Source organism: Leptidea sinapis, chromosome 28 (assembly GCF_905404315.1).
Source record: "Leptidea sinapis chromosome 28, ilLepSina1.1, whole genome shotgun sequence".
Taxonomy (NCBI): domain Eukaryota; kingdom Metazoa; phylum Arthropoda; class Insecta; order Lepidoptera; family Pieridae; genus Leptidea; species Leptidea sinapis.
In genome coordinates this window covers 11,578,820-11,604,092 of record NC_066292.1, presented here as the reverse complement: position 1 = coordinate 11,604,092, position 25,273 = coordinate 11,578,820, and the positions used below count along the sequence as shown (strand labels likewise).

The following is a 25,273-nucleotide window of genomic DNA, read 5'->3' as shown; positions in this document are numbered from 1 at the left end:
ATTCAATTTTTGGGGTATAAAAAATAGATGAAGACCGATTCTCACACCTACCAAATATATCTTACATAAAATATATCGTACTCATTATATTCGATTGTCATCTTGCAACTCTATTGCGTATCTGTAGATGGAATAGAATAATATTAAACCCGCGATACAAAAATAGGTGTTGATCATAGACGGGTGAATATTTGTAAATATATGTATTTTTTAATGCTGAATCATAATAAAATAAAAATAAATTTTTATTTAGAGGTGGCAGATCCTTCATCATTTAGAGGTATGAAAAATAGATGTTGGTCGATTGACAGACCTACGCGATATACAAATTTTCAAACAAATTGGTTTGGCCGTTTCGGTGGAGTTTGGTAACAAACAACGGGACATGAGAATTTTATATATAAGATAAGATAGCATTTTATTGCTACCACATAAAGCGTTTGTATTTAAAATGTTTGCTTGTAATGTATAAACTAAAAAACTATTAACCGAAATAAAACGATACTATTTTTAGTCATTTTAAAAATGATTTCTACACGGACTGATTTTTTTTAGGAACTAGGTAATAATATAATAATACCAATTCAAAAAGGAAAATTATTTCAAATAACGATCATCTTTTAAATTCAATTAATCATGGATGCTATAAATTACTATTTTGAATTTAATAAAACGGATGAAAACTGAGCACGAGGAAAAATCGGCCTAAAGTAACAAATCCTCAAATTAATATTTAGACTACATCAAGCAAAAAGCAAATGAAAGTTTAATAAATAAAGCTCTCAATGAGCAATTACCTATAATAACAAGGTCAGCGCAAATTTAAATACCGATATATCTATACTTCGCTCATCTTTAAGCTACGGCCACACTTATTTATTTATTTATTCGGAAACCCAAAAATCGCACACTAATACATAAATTACATACAAAAATAAAAAATATATATATCTATGTGTACAGATAACTTACAGGGTTACACATCTTTCATTATCTGTTACCTCCCCGACCATACTATACAACTTGTTTAAAGTTAAATATTATGTTAGTAAAATTACAGTTTATCTAAATACTATGTTAAAATTAATTTTAAGTCTAATACAAAACAACAGCATTTACTTCTTATAAATTTTAGTACATTTATTTATAAATGTTGTAAACCCATCTGCACCAATGTCCAAGTTTGGTATTTTATTTAGGTACTCATTATATTCTCTTGCCATTCGCTCGATTGGAGAATTCTTACCCAGGTTTGTATTTACTTTCATTAGTGCTAAAAATGGACGTTGGCTTCGAGGGGCACTTCGAGGTACATAAATACAGAATTTCGTCAGCAAGTCTGGGCTATCAATTAAGTTGTGAAACAGTTTATGTAAGAACTTTAAGTCTAACAATTTACGCCTCTCTTCCAAACTCTGTATTTTAAAGAACTCAAGCCTGCTACAGTAGCTGTTCAGTATTCTGGGTGTATAAAATTTATAAGTTAAATATCGTAAGATTTTTTTTGGATACTTTCTATTCTTTTGATGTGGATATTATAGCACGGGGACCAGACTTGACAACAATACTTGCTTCGTACAAGGCTATTAAATAGTGTGATAAGAGTAGCTGGCTTCTTGAATTGCTTTCCTTGTCGCATCACAAACCCTAGTGTATTGAGTGCAGAATTTGCAATTTTATCCATGTGACAGACAAACCGTAAATCTTTGTCAATTGTAATACCTTAATCTCTGATTTCAGCAGTAGTTTTTAAAGTTATGTTGTCAATCTTATATTGGTAACTCCGTCGATATTTTTTTTTTCTTGAAAATGTTATTGAGAAGCATTTGTCAGTATTAAGATACATTTTATTATACTTACACCATTTCGTAAGGTTATTAATGTCATCTTGTAGTAAAATACAATCATTTTCACTAACTATCGTTCGGCATATTTTTAAATCATCGGCAAATAGAAATATCTTGCAGTTCTGGATAACATTAGGAATATGAATAGAATATAGAATTATTACACTTGCGCGTTAAGTAAACTGGTAACGGGACGCGATGTGGGAGCGTCCATGGCGCGAATCTATACGTTCATTCAAGGCAAAAATAGGCGGCGTTGTGGTACCCATAATCTAGTCGGCATCCTGTGCAAAGGAGCTTCCCACTGGTATACTGGTGGTCTTTTACTGGAATTTAAATTGTGGTTATGTCATTCTTATACTTAACATCGGATTCTGTTTCAAATGAAATAGACCTTTTATTGTACGCCCTTGCGGTACAAACCACACGGTAAGTTAGATTATAAAATATTTTGTTTTAATAGCCTTATACCCGCGACTCCATTCACGTGGATTTAGGTTTGTTAACTAAGCCACAGGAACAACACGATTCTGGGATAAAATATGTATATGCTCACTGATCACTGACGCGTGCGTCCCACTGTGCAGATGCGGTTGAATCGCGTTGTAGTCGCGTAAGTATGTGCGGTACCATTTTAATATTATCAAGGGAGGCGACGCCCGCGCGGCTGAAGTTTCGGCTTCGCGGTCGCTTTGGTTGCACAGGTCTAGCCTATGCATTAGACGAGTGTACTTTAGTTATATGCATAGTATTATGTCCTATGGTATATTGTTATGGGGCAGTGCAGCCGTTTTTAATTATAACCATCTTTGTGCTATTCAATTTATGAAAGTCGATAATGTATTCAGGTAGGTTTACAAAAACACTTGAATTAACAAAATTCTATTTGAAACTGGCATGGATTCGTAAAACTGCTAATACAAACTAAACAACCAACAAAAATACCTTTATGTAATACAATAGCTTTAATTATCGCATAATTAATAACATTAACATATTTTATATAAAATAAATGTCAAACCAATTAAAAACTAAGTAAAATTGAAAATAAGCATAATTATATTAAAGTAGCCGTAGTTTCTCCTTATGCTTTCAATAAATTCCAACTTTCTTATGTCAGCTACTTGGAAGTTAAAGTCCGTAAAATCAGATATAATATTTATAGATCATCGGTAATTGTATTGTAGTTATGTCATTTTGATATTCGAAACAGCAATACAATTCTTATTTTTATTACTAAAGATGTATATTTTTTACATTAACATTTTTTTTACACGTTTGTGAGTTGGTAATTTTCTAATTCGTTCTGCTAATATTTGGTTGATTAGTTTTCGTAAGTATTAATCCATCCCTACTCTGTAGTTTTAGTGAGTTAGTTATTCTACTTATAGAGGCACCATAATGGTTATCACCCATAATTGGATACGACTTACCGTATATATGGCCAAAATTTTTTTTTTATATGTAATAGGAGGACAAACGAGCGTACGGGTCACCTGGTGTTAATTTATTTTGTTACTTTTAAATAATGAAATTAACAATCATATAAATGACTGTTAAGTACGTGGTCAAATTCTCGCAGTGTGAATTTTGTACACATAGATTTTAAATGAATTTTAATGAACTTAGAAAAAGAGCAAAAAAAAACAGTAGATTCAGGACAGTAACAGAAAAAGTTTAAAAACCAGATTTTTGTAGAATTTCTGTCTAGCTGGGGTCTCGAATGATTTATCACAATCATGTAATGTTGATATTATAATAATATGTAAACATGAAAAAAATACAGAAAAAATTAACAAAAAATAACAAACGCTGAATTAATATTTCGTCTACATCCGCAAATGAAAGCTATTCAAACAAAGCTTTGAATAATTGCTTCAAACAGCACGCTCAGCGAAAAATAGACAAACGATTTTTACCCTCCATTACGCTATCGTATCATGGGTCAGTGATTTTGAACTTTTTTAATTTGAAACGTTTTTCTTGGCACCGAGCAAATGTGAGGCGTGACTGCATGCTTGCGAAATTTTATATTAAACTTTTTATTCGAAGAATTTTGAACTCTAAGCAATATATCAAATAGTTTTTGAAGTTAAGATTTCTTAGGGCGCTTTCAGCACTTTCTGGGGTAAAAACTATTTAAGGTGAAGGTTAACGTCACAAACGTGCTTATTTAAGGCAAGTATTATACAATCTTATAACATGATTAATTCTAGTATTTATTTTATGTTATTAATATCTTTTACCCGCGACTTCGTCCGCGTGTGATAGTTCTATGGGCAGTATGTTTTATTTGTTAGGATACTTTGCAAAAGGAGTGTGTATTACACTCAAACTGCTCATTACGCTGCCGGCGCGGCGCTCTTCTACGATACAGCGGATATCCCTTATCATTGTGGACAGTCTCTTTAATAGTATTTCCCTGTGAACTTTAATCTCCTATTTCATCCCCATATAGGTCTAAGTTTCAAAAATGCTCGAACAAATGTTTATAAATAACTTCTTATTTAGTGCCTAAATGCAAAGTTTCATGGCTTTATACCCGAAAATGACAAATTCCCATGCAAACTTTTATCCCTTATTTCAACCCGTCTGGTAGGGCATTTAAACCTTACACATAAATGTTGGTAGGCTGTCGTGTAAATAGACAGTCTACCGCGGGGAACGTAACTCGAAAAAAGAAAGCGGATAATTATGGCGACAACTAATGTAAGAACCAATCCTCTAACCTGTATTGAAACTAGAGTTTCCTAAGGAGGAATACTCGCAGATCAGTCTTGATTCGTGGCTTGTCGTTGTCGCAGCAGAGCGGATAAAAACAGCAATCAGGAAGCATCCACTGTATATTCGGGAACTAGATTGATGTCACAAGCAAGTCTTCAAAATATATGTAGCGGACACGTGGCACACAAGACACTTAAAAGGTTATAGAATCAATCACGGCAGGCAGACAACTCGAAGACAACTTTGATACTGTTTTATGGCGCGCGAGTCGATTATTCGCACGTATTCAGCGCGCATGCGAGACAACTAGCGCAATCTAGACCTCTCATGCGTAACTAAATACAATTTCAAGTTAGCAGAAGGCCCAATGCATCAGACGCCGCCATAATTTATGCACATAAATGAAGCATTAATATTTTAGTGCACTATGCAATGAGCTGCTTCACCATGCTCCCCGCCTTGGAAGGTCGGAGACCTTTCAACATGAATGAAGTAATATTAAATAAATTAAATAAAAGAGTACAACCAATTATCTAACTAAGCGGTATCATGAGTACTAGTGAAAAATCTCAATTAATCCCATAAGAAATAAATTTAAGCGGTAAAGGAGATTAACTTAGAATTACGACAAAAAACAAAAAAACGTAAAAACAAAATGGCTCAAAGAGTGGTCAATTAATTAATAGTTTTTTTTTTAAATACGCTAAGATAAATCTTATAAACTAACAGAAAAAATAAAGAAGTTACTGAGTTGGTATAGGATAAAGTTTTACAACCGGACGCTTGAAAATACCGAATCTAGTCTTAACCTTTGCAACTCGAACAATATTATCGGTGCCAGGAAAAACCTCCGTAATAATCCCTATTGGCCAACTTAGCGGGGGGAGTCATCCTGTCCAACTAATACGACAGTTCCAACCACCACTGGTTTATCAGGAGTAGACCACTTTTGTCGAATCTGCAGCGTATGCAGATATTCAGTGTGTCATTTCTTCCAAAACGATTGCACCATGCTGTCTAACAAATGTTTACGCTGTACTAAATTAACTGGTTGATCAGACAAATCTGGAGCAGGTAAATATTTTAGCGGTGTTGCCATTAAAAAATGAGCGGGAGTAATAACCTCAGGATGTGGATCAGAGGATACCACATTAAGAGGACGTGAGTTCATGATACATTCAACTTGGGTTAGAACTGTTTGGAGCTCTTCATAAGTGAGAAGCTGCAACCCAATAACTCTATATAAATGTGTCTTCAAACTCTTAATATTTGATTCCCACACAGAACCAAAATGTGGTGATCTAGGCGGTATCATTTTCCAATTAATTTTATGCAAGATAAATTGTTGAGAAAGGGAAGTCTTAAATTTTGAAGTCAATAAAAATGTATATAACTCTCCAATTGTGCCTTAGCGCCAACAATATCCAATAACGCTGTCTAAGAATTGATACAAGAAGTCCTGGTCCTGTATGACAATTCATTACGTGGTAATGTCGAATAATCAAATTAACCACGTGATTATTCTTTGGAAGAAGAGCGGGATGCGTGGCATCAAAGGGAAGACTTGACTTGGATAGTCTTCCGCCAACTCTCAAAATACCTTCTTCATCTAAGAAAACAGCCAGTGGTCGAAGTTTCTTAGACGGCAATTTCGAGTTTTTAAGCAAAGCGATATCTTGTGAAAAATATACAGATTGTAGTGTGCGGATCATAACTCGTTCCGCCAAATTTATATTTTCAACAGGAGTCAAATTAGCGGTTACATTATTTTTATATTTAATAAAGCGGAGTACATAACATATTGTACGCAATAATTTATCCCATGAAGAGATACGATGAGCTAACTCACATAATATAGGAGGCTCGGTCATAGCGGTAGCGGTGAAAACATGAGCTTTATGCTCTGGAAGTTCTACGGAATTCGTAGGAGAAAATCTTTGAATGGGCCCGAAATTTGGTGGTTGCTGCAGCCAAGAGGGGCCATTCCACCACAACAGATGAGATACAAGTTGGGATGGCAGCAAACCACGAGAAAGGCAGTCACTGGGATTTTCAACTCCAGCGACATGATAGAAATGTTCAGGACTTAAGTTTTCTTGACACTGGGCGATGCGGTTGCTGACGAAAACAGAAAAACGGTGTGGAGATGAGTGAATCCAGGATAGAGCAATCGTGGAATCTGAAAAAGCATAAATTTCTGAAATTGGAAAGCGGCTGGAGTAAGACTCCTTCACAGTTAATATTAATTTAGACATTAGCACGGCTGCACATAGCTCGAGTCGTGCCAACGTTGTCACTTTAGTTGGTGATACCTTAGACTTTGCGCAAAGCAACGTCACTCTGACAGCAGAAGGGAAGGTACAGTGGGCATAAATCGCACAACCATATCCTTGAATACTTGCGTCACAGAATGCAACAAGGTTTAAAGTGCACTCAAGTGTAACACCTACATGACGCGGAATACGCAAGTTATCTAGTAGCGGGAATTCCTGTATTAGGGCGTTAAATTTTTGTGTGATGTGCAATGGAGTAGGATCATCCCAGCCAATATTGCTCAGCCACAGCTCTTTAATGAGTAATTTAGCGTGCATAATGACGGGAGCGACCAGACCTAGCACGTCAAATAAGCGGGTTACTACGGAGAATATTTTTCTCTTAGTACATTCCTCAGAAACTTGACAGGAAGTAAAGCGGAAAGTATCACTCAAAGGTTCCCATAATAATCCTAAAACCTTCGATACATTTTGACAAGCGTCAAAGTGTAAAGAGGAACGGTGTGTATCAGGTAGACTGCTCATTAACTCTGGCGAATTGCTTCGCCACTTTACCAAATCAAAGGAACCCGACGCGAACATTTTAATCAGGTCCTGAGCCAAATTCTTGGCAGTTTCCACATTGGGAGCGGAGTATACTAGGTCATCTGTGTACAGACTCGATTCTGCAATTTTAGCAGCTTCTGGGAAGTGGGAACTCATGTCTAAAGCCAGCTGTCTCACTGTGCGCATTGCCAAAAATGGGCTTGACTTGAGACCGAAAGGAACGCAGTTAAATTCAAATGTGCGGATATTTTCATTTTCATTGAATCTAAATAATATTCGTATGTATTTGCGTTGATCCTTAAAAACCCCAATGCGGAGGTACAAATGTTTAATGTCAGCATTCATAGCGACAGGGAATAATCGAAATTCTAGTAACAAACGAAACAAATCGGTTTGCATGTTACGACCAACATGAAGAACGTCATTTAATGATAATCCCGTATGAGTTTTCGCGCTAGCGTCAAGCACAACACGCGGCATAGGCTTGTCGGAACGAACGATAGCATGATGCGGTATATCATAACCTGTATCCGAAACTTCGGACTCCGAGACCGAACTCAAATACCCGTTATCTATATATTCTTGTATAACCTTGTCATAATTATCTCTTAGCTTAACATCTTGTCGAAATTTCCTCTCCAAGGCCAATAGTCGATGCAATGCAACAGCACGAGAATTTCCAAGCTCTGACGGCTCTTTACAGAAAGGGAGAGAGACAACATAACGGCCGGTATCGTCCCGAGTCACAGTGGAAGTATACAAATTCTCACATTCCGTTTCCTCAGGCGATAAAAATTCAAATTGCGGTAATTCTTCAAGTTGCCAAAATCTTTGAATTAAATCATTTAATTTCAGCGAGATAAAAGAAGCGGTAGTGACATTACAATTAAAATCAGCGGAAGCGGTCGATTCAATAAGTGAAGCGGTCTTAGTACACAAACGCGCGGTATTATCATTTTTCTGAGAAGGATAGTCACCCATAAAAACATAACCAGAAACAGTAGATGAGGCGGGTGGGGCGCGCGATCCAATATCTAATTTATTTCCCAAATAAATGTATGGAAATAACTGTGCACCCAATATAATGTCGATGTTACCTGGAAACCGATCATGTACAGAAGGTACGTTTTTAAATTTAGAACAATTATAAAGTTTTGTGTGCTTATTATCTGAACAAAAAACACACACAAGCGGTGTATTTGAATAACCGGGAGAAGTAGGTATAGTAGTACAGTCGTGGCTCGCGACGAATGACTTGTAGGTTCGTGCGCGCGATTCACGCGTGGTCGCAGCGGTAGGTTTGTTCCCAGCCGGGGCGAAGCCTGTGTTGATATTAGAATTACGTATTTTGTCTGAACGTTCTAAAATCTAAGCTTGATCTTGAATAAAGTTTATCAAGTCTTTTGAAGAAGGAATTTCAACATCGCGGACGGATAACTCGAATGAACGTGCGGTTTGAGAATCTATTTTTCTTAAAGCACAGTGCAATAGAATAAAATCTGTTAAATCGTTTATATCTAATTGCTTTAAAGCGGCTAGTGATGACGAATATTTTTCTATAAAAGCATTTAAACTATATGCGGAATGAGAACAACCCTTTAATTCTAAGATATTATTTAAGTAATGTGTGCCTAACGATCGTTTATCTTGATACTTTTTAAGTAGTGAATTCCAAATAAATTTATAGGAATCACCTGTAGGTATTATACCTGCGGTTATTTTTAAAGCGGAATCAGTTAACTTACCCATTAAATATTGGATACGGTGAGAGTCTGTCAGTTCTTTATTCTCGTGAATATTTGTTTTAAATGACTCATAAAAGACAGGCCATTTTTCTGTCTTTCCATCGAAACTAGGCAGCTCAATGGGTGGAATTTTTATATGGAAGGAAGTATTGTTGTTCAAGCGCGGCTGTGTGTGTTAATAATTAATTTAACATCATCTTCTAGACATTCCATTTATATAATTTTATTGCAGGCACAAGAACAGCTTTGGCCAAATCATTATTTAACCTTCTGAAATCGGCAAGTGATTTTGGCGTGCGTGCAGTGCTCTATCAATGCGTATTATTTTACGTGTATTAAAAGATTGCTTGTAATAGGATGATTTCACTGAATGTATTAGAAAGCTATTAAAACAAGCTGTAAGACCATGCAAAATAAGCTATCTTATAAACAAAATAAGGGTCAGAACTTGGTCAGGGTGTATTGTGCCGTACGGCACTTTCGATTTTGGTGTATCTGAAAAATCTAGTGCATTCGGAATATTAATCAAAAAAATTGTGTCTCATTAAAAATCTAAAAGGAATGACTTTAAGGATGTTTAAATCCGAGAAATATTGCGAGAAAAATACGCATGTGGTATAACATAATTGAATATAAAATAATAAATCAATAAGGCTGTTCCTATGTTTTATGGCAATCTTTATTATTGCAATTCTGATTTAACAATTCTCTTGTATGTATCTAGAGAATCTATTTCTATTGTAATACAGTTCGATGTGGTTGAAATGGACAGCGAGTCTATTTGAATTACATTCGTATTACCGAGATATCTTCTCTTCCGTTCAACATTTATTCGAATTCTCATTTCTACCTGTTTTATGATTTAATTGGTCAGACTGAATAAAAGAGGGCGCTATAAATTTATGTACATAATACAATGTTACGGTGGTTTGTGAAAAGAGGAGAAGGTCATCTGCCATTAACTGTGTTAAAATGATCAGAGGAGTAACGCAAAACAAAACAAGCTAAGAGTAGGCGTAATGCAATTATACCTTGATCACATTATACAACATCCACGACATATTTTTTGTTTTTTATGAAAATAAGGGACGAGATGAGCAGGACGTTCAGCTGATGGTAATTGATACGCCCTGCCCATTACAATGCAGTGCCGCTCAGATGATTTAAGACATATGATGTCAAGTCTCATTTGCCCAGTAATTTCACTAGCTACGGCGCCCTTCAGACCGAAATACAGCAATACTTAAACATTACTACCTCACGGCAGAAATAGGCGCCGTTGTGGTACCCATAATCTTGCGGTATCCGATGCAAAGGAGCCTCCCACAGTGCGGTTTTCAACGAACTTTCTTCAACGTAAAACCAAGCGGTGGAATGAGCTTCATTGTGCGGTATTTTAGGACAATATAAGAAAAAGCTCTTTGCAAAAGTCCGGCAACACTCCTATGATTCCTCTCGTATTACAGGAGAATGTAGGTGGCTGTTATGTCTTCACATCAGATGACCCATGCGCTCGTTTGACCTCCTCTTCCAATTAAAATAAGAGGCACTAATCACCTAAAAACCGACTTAGTATAGTGGAGGAATTACCTCAGAGTGTGTGCGAAACGAATGTGTGTGGAGAGGTGAATGAGAGCGAATTTATACAAGAGCAGACCTATATAATCGTAATGCAAACAAATCAATTAACTGAGGTTAGCGGTGGTACTGAATACAGATTGGTCAGATAGTGATCATAACATATCGTAATTGGTTGGGTAAAATTAAAAACAAATCGTAAGCAATCGCTACTAGCCACCTTGGATTTATATAAGATCTATATGGTCCCTGAAAGTGTTTACCCCCTGTTACACACTAGCGACGAAAACAAAAAGAAGTACAAACGAGCGTATGCTTTACCACCTTGTGTTAAGTGATCACCGCCACGCACATTCTCTTGCAACACCAGAAGAATCACAGGAGCGTAGCCGGCCTTTAAGGTAGGTGTACGCGCTTTTTTTAAAGGTACCCATGTCATATCGTCCCGGAAACACAGCACAAGGAAGCTTATTAAACAGCTGTGTTGTACATAGAAGAAGCTTCTTTGAGAACCGCACTGTGGAGGACCGCCACACATCCAGATGGTGGGGATGATATTCTAACTTGTATATATACAACAGTATATATATATACAACATAACAGATCAATGCATTTAAATATTTATTGACAAAGTGAAAATTATGAGAATAACTTCATACTTAAGCATTGCCGTAAATATTTAATCACTAGCAATGCCCCGCGGTTTCACTCGCGCCTATATGTATCTCATGGTAGTGGGAAGTCTACTAAGTCGGACCGTAGATTTATTCTTGTTAACATAATAGTTTTATTTCATTAAGTTATTATTGTATTATTTTCTTTAGATTGACATTTTTAAATTCGTTATCTTTGGAATGGTATGTCCGAGTTTAATAATTAAATAAGAGTTTTACAAAAAAAAAAAATATTGAATTAGGCGTTACTTTGCGGAAATCCATAATTATACAAATTATTAAAGTTTTCTTTAGTGTTAATTCCGCCAATATTTGTTTTTATAACAATTCGACACGTGTTTCGCCTCTACACGAGGCATCCTCAGGACGTGTTGTCTCGCCAAAATCTGGCATGAGACTGACAAGACCTCACGAGACAACACATCCTGAGGATGCCTCGTGTAGAGGCGAAACACGTGTCGAATTGTTTTACAAACAAATATTGGCGGAATTAACACTAAAGAAAACTTAAATAATTTGTATAAGAGTTTTACAGTTATCGAAACGGGTTTTAATTAAGTCTCATTTAATGGGATAAAGATTAATACAGAGACGTGAATAATATGGTTTGATTATTATCGACACTTTTATCAACATTTAAAATCTTAAAAAATAGTTATAGTGGTATTACTACGGTATATGGTACTCGTATCGCGGCCTTTGTTGTAGATATTGATACGTTCTTTAATACTGTACAACATATTTTTATTCGATCGTCAATAATTTCCGCAGCGCACACAATGACAGATTTTTATGACTATTTTTTTACACCTTGGGTTATATTATTGCATTTATATTAGGGGTTCCAATTTCTTTAAAACGTTATATATCCTTTGACACTCAATGAAGATGCAGCTTTCTAATGGTGAAATAATTTTTGAAATCGGTCCAGTAGTTTTGTGTGAAAACATTACAAACATAGATACAAAAACACAAATGTTTCCTCTTTATAATATTAGATTAGATTAGTACCTATTCATGTAAAAGCAATACGGTATCGTTTTTAAAACATTGTAGAACATTGAAAGTTTTGAAACTTATATTATGACTCTGCCAGTTTAGCATAAAGAAAAAAATGTTTACTAACTATACGGGAAATGAAACAGTCCGCTTATCTCCAAAAAGATCGACAGAACAGATAACTGATTTTAATTTACGTAAAAGGTTTATGTACGTATTGAAGTTACAGCACTTTAATAACAGTTTATTTGAATACTACGTTTGTATGATGTGTTGACTCATTACTTAGATTTCATGATCAGTGTGGAGCTTATGTGATGGTTCATGACAACTATGTGTACATGTGATAATTCCCTATATACACTAAAATGTTCAATTCAACAGAAGAAACAGTAGGAAGAATAGAATAGAATAAATCCAATTTTACTGTAATTAAAGATACTTTTTTTTTCAGTTTTATGGATTTTGTAATAATTCATATACAGTGTATTTCAGAAAAATGAAAAATTTATAAAACTTACATTATAAAACCGCAAGCTTCAGAAGATATGTACTGAATTGCAAAGCAACTCTGTGCATTATTTACGAGAAGCATAATTCACAAACCGATATTTAACAAAAATTTACAAGTAAACTAAATTAATAAAATTAATTCAAATTGTATATATAACTCTTGAATCTTGACAATATTTAACTAAGGATATGAATTCATAAATATTATTTGCCTAAGCACTAATTACCGCAGTGTCTGAAGACGAAGGTTTTCAACCAGTGTGTGTTGCCAGTGATGACTTACGGTACGCAGACGTGGTCGCTAACTATGGGCCTTATGAGAAAGCTGATGGTCGCTCAGAGGGCAATGGAGAGGGATACGCTCGGAGTTTCTCTGCGAGATCGAATCAGAAATGAGGAGATCCGTAGCAGAACCAAAATCAGCAACATAGCCCAAATGATTGCGAAACTAAAGTGGCAGTGGGCAGGGCACATAGTTCGACGGACAGATGGCCGTTGGGGCAGTAAAGTCCTCGAATGGCGACCACGTACCGGAAGACGCAGTGTTGGTAGGCCACCCACCCACAAGGTGGACCGACGATCTGGTCAAGATCGCCGGAATATGTTAGATGAGGGCAGCACAGGACCGATCGACGTGGAAATCTTTGGGGGAGGCCTTTGTCCAGCAGTGGACGTCTTCCAGCTGGTGATGATGATGAAGCACTAATTGGACAAACAACAAACTATGGGAGTAGAAATATTATGATTAAGGGTGCGCATGTAAATAAAAATTGACGAATGGTATAAAAGAATCCAATTCGGTAAAAATTAATACAAATATACAATGAATTATTCTTAAACACAAAAAACTAAATTCTATACTTTTAAAAAAAGTTGATCAGAAACGTTTGTGGCTTTAAGTAAGTGTGTAAGTATTTTATCACTCAGACAGTAGAAGTTTTTTGTTTTTATTTTTTATTTATGTGTAATTAATGACGGATTTATGTAGGATTTTTAATATTTTTTCCAGAATATTACTATCGTAGGGAGCGAGATTGTAATTCTTTTTAAATTTTAATTTGTGTAAATTATTCCAGAAATAAGGGTTACCACTTTAGAAAGAAATAAATTGTTAAGATTTGAAAGAGCGACATCTCAAATCAATTTTCTAATATGCAAATATTGGGATTGAGCTGGTTTTCAACAATAAAGTAGATACTGTATATCCACATATCAAGAATTATGAACTTTACGTCACTCGAACGGTTGGCTCAGTGGAAGAGCGCTCGCACGGAACGCGAGACGTCGTTCACAATCGTTCGTTCAAAATCAATTTATTCATTTAGGTCACGGAATTGTCAAAAAAAAAATATATCTTATTGAATCTACCGCTACTTCGTAAAGGCTAATGAGAAGAAGTAGCAAGAAACTCATTGCCATTGTTTTACAAATCTTTTCCATTACAATGATGTAAAGTGATGCAACAGACATACTCAAACGTCAAATAGTATATATATATATATATATATACGCGTATAATAAGGAAATCTATACTCAGCATTATAGCCGCAAGTACATTAAATCAAACGAATGTAGTACACATTGTTCGTAATCCGAGAGATTATTAGAACAGTGGCAAGGGGACGTATTCGTCATTAATCTTATTAATGGCATTAATATCATTTAGTTAGATCTATATATGTTGAGGGCGATTCTACATTGTATCCATCCTATTTACATTGTACACTATTGTTCGTATTTCATGTTTTATGTTCAGCGATGGATTTGAAGCTCACTTGAGCGATACTCTCACATAATAAAAATCAAAATCAATTTATGATTATGTTAGCGTCTTAGTTAAAGTAAAATCTTAAGTTTTGGACCTTTTAATGATATGAAAGGAATAAAAACAAACGGCAATCGTTTTGACTTACTTAGTACTTCGGTAAATAAAAAGAAAAAAAAACTAAATAGAAGAAGTGAATCGAAAAGCGCAAACTCTGTACCTTAATCCGATCCGTATCCGTGAAAATACGGTCCGAAGTAGTCGTCGAACTATTTCTACGGTTGACGGAAAGAAATCGGATGACGGAAGCCGGATCTAGTGCGTAAATTACAATAGAAATAATTCTACGACTGCTTTGGACCGTGTTTTCACGGATTCGGATCGGACTCTGATCAGACGTAGTGCGAAAGCGCTCCAACGCTTTACATCTGTTTTGAGATCAGGAGGACAAACCAGAGTATGGGTTACCTGATGTTAAGTCACCACCACCGCCCACATTCCCTTGCACCACCAGAGAAATAACAAGATCATTGCTAGACGAGTACTCGAGTAATCGTACATAAGTTGAATTCGAAAAATTAAAACGTACATGGCGAGCGAGGATCATTACATTATTTTGTAATCGACGTTCCGTTACTGTGTTGGAACTTCGTTTTTTTTTTTATTATTTATTTTCATATATATACTTACATTTTACTAACATTTATTTACTCGCCAAACATAACGTTTATCGGCGAGATGCGCTCATTAATTTTATACATAACCTACTAATAACCTAATCATATACAAACATAACATAAAATGGTTCTAAAATTATATTAATTAATAATTATTCTATAATAATGTAAGCTGCGAATATCTATATAATTATGATATATTATATTTCTATATTTATTACCTAATATTATCTAATAATACTTTTTTAAGCTTTTTCTTAAGTAATCCAATCTTTATCTTGGGGGTCTGTCTTAATATGTCTATATTATTAAATACATAGGGTACCATATATCTATCTGTACGTTTACCGTAATAATTTGATATTTTATTATTAATTAGCTTTTTTTCCCTAACCCTGTAATGTAAGATATAAATGTTCGCACATATTGTGTATAGCCGTTAATGGTAAAATGATAAGCATGGTGTGAACTTCTAGTATTTAAAAAAAACTACATTTAAAAAAACCGGCTTCAAAAACTGAAAAGTAAAATACTTAATAAAGATTTAATTGAATACACGTCTTATGCAAACCAAATATCTTTAAAATTAATAAAATAGTACATATTGATAGGGTTCGTTTCGGTGCCTGCCCCGCTTGGGTTGTTTTGTTCTAGACGAAGCTATCCTGTTCAAAGTCACGCGTGGCGAGTGTAGATAATTACCTGCTTTTACATTTGGCTTGGCAAGAAAAATTTAAATCGGATCATAAATCTCAGCGTAATACACAAATACATACATTAAAAAATACCGATCGAATTGAGAACCTCCTTTAAAAGATACTAGCTGATGCAACAGACATTGTATTGTTGATAATAAGTAAATAAAAACTGTTTTTAAAAACCAAATAAAGCAGTAAAGAAATAAAATAAACATATTTCTAAATGATCTTATTTATTTTAGATAATTAACGTTGATAATTGAAATAAGATATTTCTAATTTGTGATTTTGTTTAATATATATAAGAAGGATAAGTCCAACAACTTATTAAAAGAACTATATTCATTTCAAGATCTGGCTGTATCGTGCCTTGCCTGTTTCATAATTAAGAATAAAAGAAGTGTTGTTTAAATTAATTTTGTATTTAGAATGCAACAATGTCACAATAGAACTGTCAAACCATGCATCAAAAATTCATATCATAGAAATATTCATCTATATAAATATAAATGAATTGCTGTTCGTTAGTCTCGCTAAAACTCGAAACGGCTGGACCAATTGGGCTAATTTTGGTCTTGAATTATTTGTGCAAGCCCAGAGAAGGTTTAAAAGGTGAATAATTAGGAAAATACTGCTAAATTAAATAAAAAAAACAAAATTTGGTTTTCCTTTGATGTGTCCATACATAATTTCTAAGAGAGAATTTATTGACGCACGGTTTGACAGTTCTGCTGTCAAACAATTTCATTACGACAGCAGGGTGCATATTTTACGAAGTAATTTTTGATGGTATGATATATTATTGACAAATTCATATAAAAAACATTATCAAGTCTGTCGGGTCAGCTAGTACAAAATAAAAATTGAAATAAAAGTTATTTAGGGTCTTGAATCGAAATAAAAACTATCCTATCTCTCAAAATTGAGCAAACTGCACGCAATTTGCAATATTTTTTCAAATCGGTTCAGTAATTCAGGAGTTACGCAGACGTGGTCGCTAGCTATGAGCCTGATGAGAAAGCTCGAAAGTGATCGAATCAGAAATGAGGAGATCCGTAGGAGAACCAAAGTCACCGACATAGCCCGATTGATTGCGAAACTGAAATGGCAGTGGGCATGGTACATAGCTCGACGGACAGATGGCCGGTGGGGCAGAAGAGTCCTCGAATGGCGATCACGTACCGGAAGACTCAGTGTTGGTAGACCCCAAGATGGACCGGCGATCTGGTCGAGATCGCCGGAACACGTTGGATGAGGGCAGCGCAGGACCGATCGTCGTCGAAATCTTTGGGGGAGGTCTTTGTCCAGGAGTTAGGAGTTCATCGCGGACAAACAACGTGACACGAAATTTTTATTCAATATAAAATTTATCAAACCATAACTCCCAGCAATTACATAATATGTTGAAGATAGATTGTAGATCATTCAAAATTTATGTTAGTATGACTACTATCAGATAGTCTTTGCGTAGTATAATTAGTGGTAGAAACATTGTATTTATTCCGTGACCTAATTGATCAGTCGGTTCAAATAAATCCTGTTTGACTTCAATTAAGAAAGATTTAGAACTTCACCAGTTCATTATTGAACCAAGCTTCCGATAGAGCATAAAGAAATAGCCCCGAGGCACTCTTTCTATAAAGCAACGGGTTGCAGTGGTAAGAAATTTACTACTACTTTACCCCTACCCTAATTGGAACACTTTATTGAGAACAAACATGGAAATTAAATTTAATAATCTTTTACTCGTTTATTAAGTATTAAGAAAGTATTTTATTTAATATACTAATATTATACATTTAAAAAAATTACCTATTATTAATATTATGGGTTCCGGTGATAAAAAAACTACCACTATTTTACTACCGTATTGTGTCAATGTTACTGGAGACCTTTAATGTGACAAACGTGAAAATAAAATTTAATAATGTTGATTAAAAACAATTCTAAATATTTAAGTATATACTTATACTTAAGACGTGTGCGTAAACTTTTAAGGATTTAACATATTACATGGGAAACAGAAGCCGTACGATTATCTCCGCAGAGAGATCGACTTAATGACATTCAGGCGAAGCCGATTAAAGTCGTATGCCCAAATGTTGATTAGAGTAACATTTTGATAATACTAGATACAGTGGTGCCTAAAAGTGTGCTAAAAGCGAGCATGAAATCAGTCAGTCGTAGGCTATCGATTGAATAATATCGATTTTCTATTTCGATGCCAGCAAATGACGTAGGTACTTGCGATTTCCGCTAACTTTGTAGATGAGAACGACGGGGGTATGGAACGCTATTCATGAAGCGATTAGACAGTGAAAAATCGTTGAAGTTTAGAGACCGTTCAGGTTTATCAGCATTTTTATGAGAAAAAGTGTCGAGATTTACCTGATAGTGGCCTGGTCATTAAAATGAAGTGCATCGTAATTGCGCTCGTCACATTGAGACATAAGATGTTACGCATCATTAGCTCAGCCAATGTCAATCGAAACACAATAATATTTGCACATTACTGCTTCACCGCACAAAATGGCGTCGCTGTGGAACCCACATACATAGCCGACATCCTATCCAAAGATGCCTCCCACTGATTTAATATTAAACTTCGAAATTTTCATGTATCTCATATATGGTTTTTTTACATTGTGTGAAGGATTTAATATAGCAGTTTGTACATTTTTAATGCTTTAGAAGGGTAAAAGAGCGAACGGTTCGACTGTCCATATTCTCAAACATCACCATCTATATTACAGTAGAACTGCAAACCTCAACAAATAAATTGAATGAACAACTGAATTTAAATAAAAAGTAAGCTATGATTGTATGGCCCAGTAGTAGACGTTAACTTGCAGGTCGAATCCCGAAGTAGCAAACATTTATATGGTCAATGTAGGTTTTAGTTTTCGAGTCATGAATTTTTAAACAGCTTTTTAATTATTATTCATAGGTACATTTACCATTTTTCTTTACACCAAATTCCGCTGTCCACGCAAAGGAAATCGCGTACCTTGTGGACTTGTATTATATTATGTATATAAATATAGCGAGGATCTATCCTAATTTCTAGTTGATGATTCTGTATAAGTTTTATCTATTTTATTATAATATTTATATAAAACTCCAGCGTTCATATAACTAATTGGCTGAATCTATTGATATTTAATATTTGAGCTTAGAGTGTCACTGGGATAATAACTGCGGAGATATTAAGATTTTCTTGTTACATTTAATTAATTCGAATTCTTTGCGAGAGAATAATATTAAAAACTAAATTTTAAATAAATACTGTTAGAATTTGCGTAAGATTATGTTTAATTTACTTAAAAGTAGTTGTAATATAATGTAACATTTTTTTTTAAATTAAAAATATTTGGACCGATGTTGATTATATTTAATTAACTGGGTATTATAATTTTCTTCTGGTACCACACCAAAACTATTCAAATTCGTAGTGAGCGAATAATTTTTAACCAATACAGGTTGCGTAATACGATAAACTAAGCATGTGTATTTTCTGTATCTGTAACTAGATACAATTATTTTTTAATTAACTAAAGTTATTTAGAATCATGTGGATCATATTAACTGACAATTATTTTTGTTTTGTGTAACATTATAATCTTTGCGAGTAAATAATTTTAAGTTAACAATAATTCAAATTATATTTTTATTAATTACAATAATTTAGGATCAATCGGATAGTCTTTAATAACTACGATCGATGTTATCTTTCTTGTATTAAAAATTGTATTATTATTTTATTATTAATTGTAACTTAAGAAGACTTTCACACTTAAATTCGCAGTTTGTGAATAACTGATAGTATTTTTTAATTAATGCTGTGATAAGTTGAGTATTATTAAAGATTTATTAAAATTAAAATAAAATTCAAATTATTTAAGTTATTTATTATTAAGCATCATTAAAAAATCATAATATATAAATTAAGGTTGAAATTACTTTTGAGCTTGAAAATACAATAAACCATCGGTGACATTTTTTAGTTTTTTTTTGTATGTTTTCTAATAAATAAATAAAATTATGCACTCAATTATTATAAAAGGTATTATAGCTTCTTTAAGAATTTATTGAGAATGAGGAAGGGAATAAATTATAATCTTTTCTCTCTATTACACAAAGGTACGATATAGGAATAATAACTGGTGAGATACGTCATAAGTATATTTTAAATCATTTATAACACTTTCTCAAAATCATCATATTTAAAGAAGATATTATAAAGAATAAATAAAACATGACAACGAAAAATCTTACCTTTAAATTACAAAATCTGTACAAACTAAAAATCACCACTCATCACAGTACTACACTAAATCGAGAGTACCATCACTCACAAATCACACACCATATTAAAAAAATGTCAACAAACATATCCGATGAAATGTTTTACATTAAAAAAAAAAGGAAAAAGTAACCGACAAAATCAGACATGCCGCGCGAATTCTACATTCAAATTTCGCGATGTTTGTTGTCTGTCGCCATTACACGTCCCACCAACAGGGGATATCAAAACGCACTGGCGTTTGCTCGAACAAACGTGTGAGCGAGACAGTTGTACGTAAGGGTGAAATCTATAGCCCTCTTAAGAACACCGAGTATGTATTCATTTATAAATTAATAATATGTACTTTAATTATGGCATCATCTATACACGGAAGAGACTTAACGTGAATTATAATTCAGCCTTCGAATAGGTAAAGATGACAAGTGCTAACTTTTGTTTCAAATATTGGAATTGGCACTAGTTTAGTAATAGTTTGTAACTTTTAGAAGAAAAATGTTTTATGGCTGACATCAACGGGTAACCATGGCAGTAGGTGATCATTCCTACAGTAATAACATCATTAATAATGGGTAGTCGTGTTTTATTATACGAGTCCTAATTTTTTTAATTTATAAACGGATAAGTGAGTGACCTGACGGGAGGTGATCCATGGGGTATCCATTTCCTACGTTCTACTAATACGTCCCGTTATCACAATATCGAGAATTAAATGTTAATACACTAATTTTTACACAAAAATTGTTACATCTCTCTTACACACACAGATTTATAGATTTCAATCACATAAGAATTTGGCATAGATAATTAGCTAAGAATTCTAGTTACTAAATTAGATAATTATTATTCTACAATACTATTAAAGGTGTTTTGTGTGCAGGGGTATTAGATTTGTTGACAATTTGATACATTACATAACTACGTATCTATGCCGTAGCGTATACTTTTCTGACACAATTCTGATTACATCGCATTCAGTGATGCAAGACAAGTCTAGTCAAAAGTTACCCGAAACAAATAAAAAATTAACCTTTTAGTTTAAAAAGAAACTGGGCGTCATTAATAGAGCACGGCAATACTTCAAGCCGCCCCACATACTAGCGCTCTACAAAGCGCAGGTCTGGCCACACATGGAGTATTGCTGTCATCTCTGGTCTGGCGCACCCCAGTATCAGCTCGATCCATTTGACCGCGTGCAACGCAGAGCAGCTCGAATTGTCGGGGACCCAGTGCTCTGTGAACGGCTGGATCACTTGGCGTTGCGTAGAGACGTCGCTTCATTGTGTGTCTTCTACCGCATTTTTCACGGGGAGTGTTCCGAAGAGCTGTTTAACCTGATTCCTGCCGCCGAATTCCACCTTCGCACGATACGCCACAAGTTAGGATATCATCCTCACCATCTGGACGTGTGGCGGTCCTCCACAGTTTTCAAGGAGCTTTCTTCCACGTACTACAAAGCTGTGCCTTGTGCGGTGTTTCCGAGACGGTACGACATGGGTACCTTCAAAAAAAGCGCGTACACCTTCCTTAAAGGCCGGCAACGCTGCTGTGATTCCTCTAGTGTTGCAAGAGATTGTGGGCGGCGGTGATCACTTAACAACAGGTGACCCGTACGCTCGTTTGTCCTCCTATTCCATAAAAAAAATTAATAACAAAAAAAGAACTTGTAATTGAAAAAAAGATACGAGACGATTTATTTAATAATTATTGAGTTGCAATACGAACGAAGTTTTGACTTGTTTCATTTTCCTTTTGCCTTTTAGATTTAGACTGTTTCTTGGACATTGCATCATTACTTTATTTTTGACATTGCATCATTATTAACGTAGCCTAAGTTACTCCGTATTATATCAGCTACCTGCCAATAAAAGTCCCGTCAAAATCGGTCTAGGCATTTCAGAGATTAGCCGGAACAAACACACATAAAAATTGTATAAAATGTTATTTTGGTGTATGTACCGTATATATATTCATATACATGTAGTAAAAAACGGTGTTTTCAATATTACAAGCAGACACTACAATTTTATTTATATGTGTAGATTAAGAATCAATTCTATAAGATTCGAGTCAAGGCACCTAAAGTAACCTTTTGAGTTGTGTAACCTACAAGCAACCTGATGAAGTGAAAATCTCCTAAAATATTACAAAAGTAACCTTCTGGCAACGTTGATCGCACTGTGCCCATAGCCTTGCAACTATAGACAATACAAAGACATAAATACAATATTTCAAATTGCAAAACTTTGATACCTATGTGCACCACAGTTTTACGGCAGAAATAGGTTCAAGACAGTACCAGCCGCGGACGAATACTGTACATAGATTGTTACTATTGCTGGTATTATAGTAGTATAGGTCACCTTATTCTAACTCATAGCCTCTAGTACGCTCTTTCTAGACCAGAGGAATCAGTGGGAGGCTCCTTTGCACGGGGTGCCGGCTAGATTATGGATACCACAACGACGCCTATTTCTGCCGTGAAGCAATAATGTGTAAGCATTGCTGTGTTTTGGTCTGAAGGGCGCCGTAGCTAGTGAAATTACTGGGCAAATGAGACTTAACATCTTATGTCTCAAGGTGACGAGCGCAGCTTTATTGCCGCTCAGAATTTTTGGGGATTTCAAGAATCCTGAGCAGCACTGCATTGTAATGGGCGGGGATGATAACCATCAGCTGAAGGTCCTGCTCGTCTCGTCCCTTATTTTCATAAAAAAAAAAAAAAATAAAATCACAAAATTGTTGCGTGCCTTTGAAGTACTTATTTGATGGAGCCCAAGTCATATCATTATGGAACCACTGTAAGAGGTAAGTTTTCTGCTGCTAATATTTTTTATAATAAGAGTAAGTATAATGTTGTAATCCGAGTAAAAAGAACATTAATGTAATGTAGATTAATGTATAAGATGTGCTGACTTATTTGCATGTTTCTTAAAAAGTTATTTATTATATATATCTTACAAGCATAACTCTTACTTTATGGAGATAACTTTAGTAAAATTAATTTTTTTCTTATATCTTGTATTAAAATGATATTCCCATCTATGATGAATTTGACACGTGTTTCTTATCTACACGAGGCATCCTCAGGAGATGTTGACTCGCCGAAATCCGACACTAGACTGTTTTTCGTACAACCTAGATTTTCATAAAATTTTTTAATCTGGAGTGTAAAGGAAACAAAATAATTGCAGCCCAAGCGCTCTTAACACGATGAAATTACATTGTATTTCAATCTTAATTTTAAATTTTAACAGCGTTAAGAGACATGATACAGGTAATTTACGTGAAGCAACCTCGTTTTATTCTAATCCAGCACTAGGGAAATATGTAATCTGACGCCTAAACGTTGCACATTATTAAAACTCGCACCACAAGACCACACTCGTTCTCGTTCGTGATTCTCTCATTATTATAAAATATCAAATTCTGCATAAGGGATGCTACTCAAAAATACCAATTTATATAATATGTTTTTTAAGATAAAATATCCTTAAATAAATTGATTGAATATTGCAATATTTTTATGAAATAATAGGAAAAACGAGCATATGAATCACCTAATCATTGAACGATAACGACATAATGTGGCCTATGCTTTCTTTTAAGTGAGCTAAAGCCAAAATGGCTTTAGCTCATATACATATACCCTTTATCCTGCTATCCTCTTGAGATTTTAGCGGATAAACTTTTTACCAGGATCCCCAGTATAACAAGAATTATTTAATCAAATATTATAAGTGTTCGACAACAAAAAAATATAATTATTATGAGTTACAATTATAATTTACAAAATCATCAGTAATTTTGGAATCTTTCTAATCGAACTTGTGTTTAAATCTTATTTTATTTTCGAAATTTGAGTTCGGCTTGCTTGGATTATAAGCGTGATTTTCGTTTAATTTTTAACTTTCTGTTTTTTAGCCGACTTCAAAAAAGGAGGAGGAAAGAAAAAAACCGAAGGGTGCGATATGTGGCAGGATTTCTAACTGTCTAATCTAATCAAATTCACTAAAAATCAAAAAATAAAAACAACCGACTTCAAAAACACTATTCCAATACAATAGCTATAATATGCACTAAAAAGTAAAAAAATATTTGTGTATTATTGCGTACAATCTAATTAATTAATCTAATTCTAATTACGATTATTGTTAAGTGTTTTTAAAGTCGGTTGTTTTTTTGTTAAATTCTATTTAGAGATTCCAGTGTGCTACAAATACCGTTGATGTATGTTTATTCCTCGATTTGGTTTTACATGAAAAAAATGTTCTTTTAAAGCGCTCTATTGGGGAAGTAGAGGAAGAAGGTGGTATTTCAGCTTAAACTCTCCTTAACAATTTCCTATGTAAATTGTTATGTGATCATGTCACCTATTTAATGATACATCATCGCCGATTATGTATTCATTTTAAATTCATTCATAAACTTAGGTAAACACTGTTCGAAGGCCGAAACCATCAGAAGTTTACAGCCATCGTCCTTCCATAGACGCCTAATAATATAATGTACAGTAGCTAGTAGCGTGTTAACAATATCAAGCTGTGATCATTAATTGACCAATGAGCATTCAGTACCCGCGACCGCTCACCTCAGTTGGTAAACTGACTTGCTTGCATTATGTATAAGGTATGGGGGGTATTGGCTTATAAGATTGACGTTTACAGCCCTTACTCTTTGTGTGCGGCGGTTCGTTTTTTAAATTTCAATATTCTAGTAGGAATATAGATAGTTGTACAAATTAAATTTGTGACCAAAATTAATGAATATTGCGGAACTAGATCCCGCGACCTCTAGGGTTCCGTCCGCTCTTTCCAACCGTTCGAGTATACAGATAAGTAATAAAGTTAATTTAACTAGGTATTTTGTAACTAACAAATTAAATTTTTTTCATCTTCAAATCCATTGGGTTAATTTATATTATTATTTA

At 34.5% G+C, this 25,273-nt stretch overlaps 1 protein-coding gene across 3 annotated transcripts in view; it reads right to left on the bottom strand.

Annotated features, from left to right (window-relative positions):
- Positions 1–20,562, bottom strand: part of LOC126973119 (uncharacterized) — a 610,257-nt gene extending 589,695 nt beyond the window's left edge. For all 3 annotated transcript variants that reach the window (XM_050820265.1, XM_050820264.1, XM_050820263.1), the window contains exon 1: positions 20,316–20,562. The gene's annotated coding sequence lies outside the window, so the exon portion shown is untranslated. The remainder of the gene's footprint in view (positions 1–20,315) is intronic.
- Between the last annotated feature and the right edge of the window lie 4,711 nt (positions 20,563–25,273).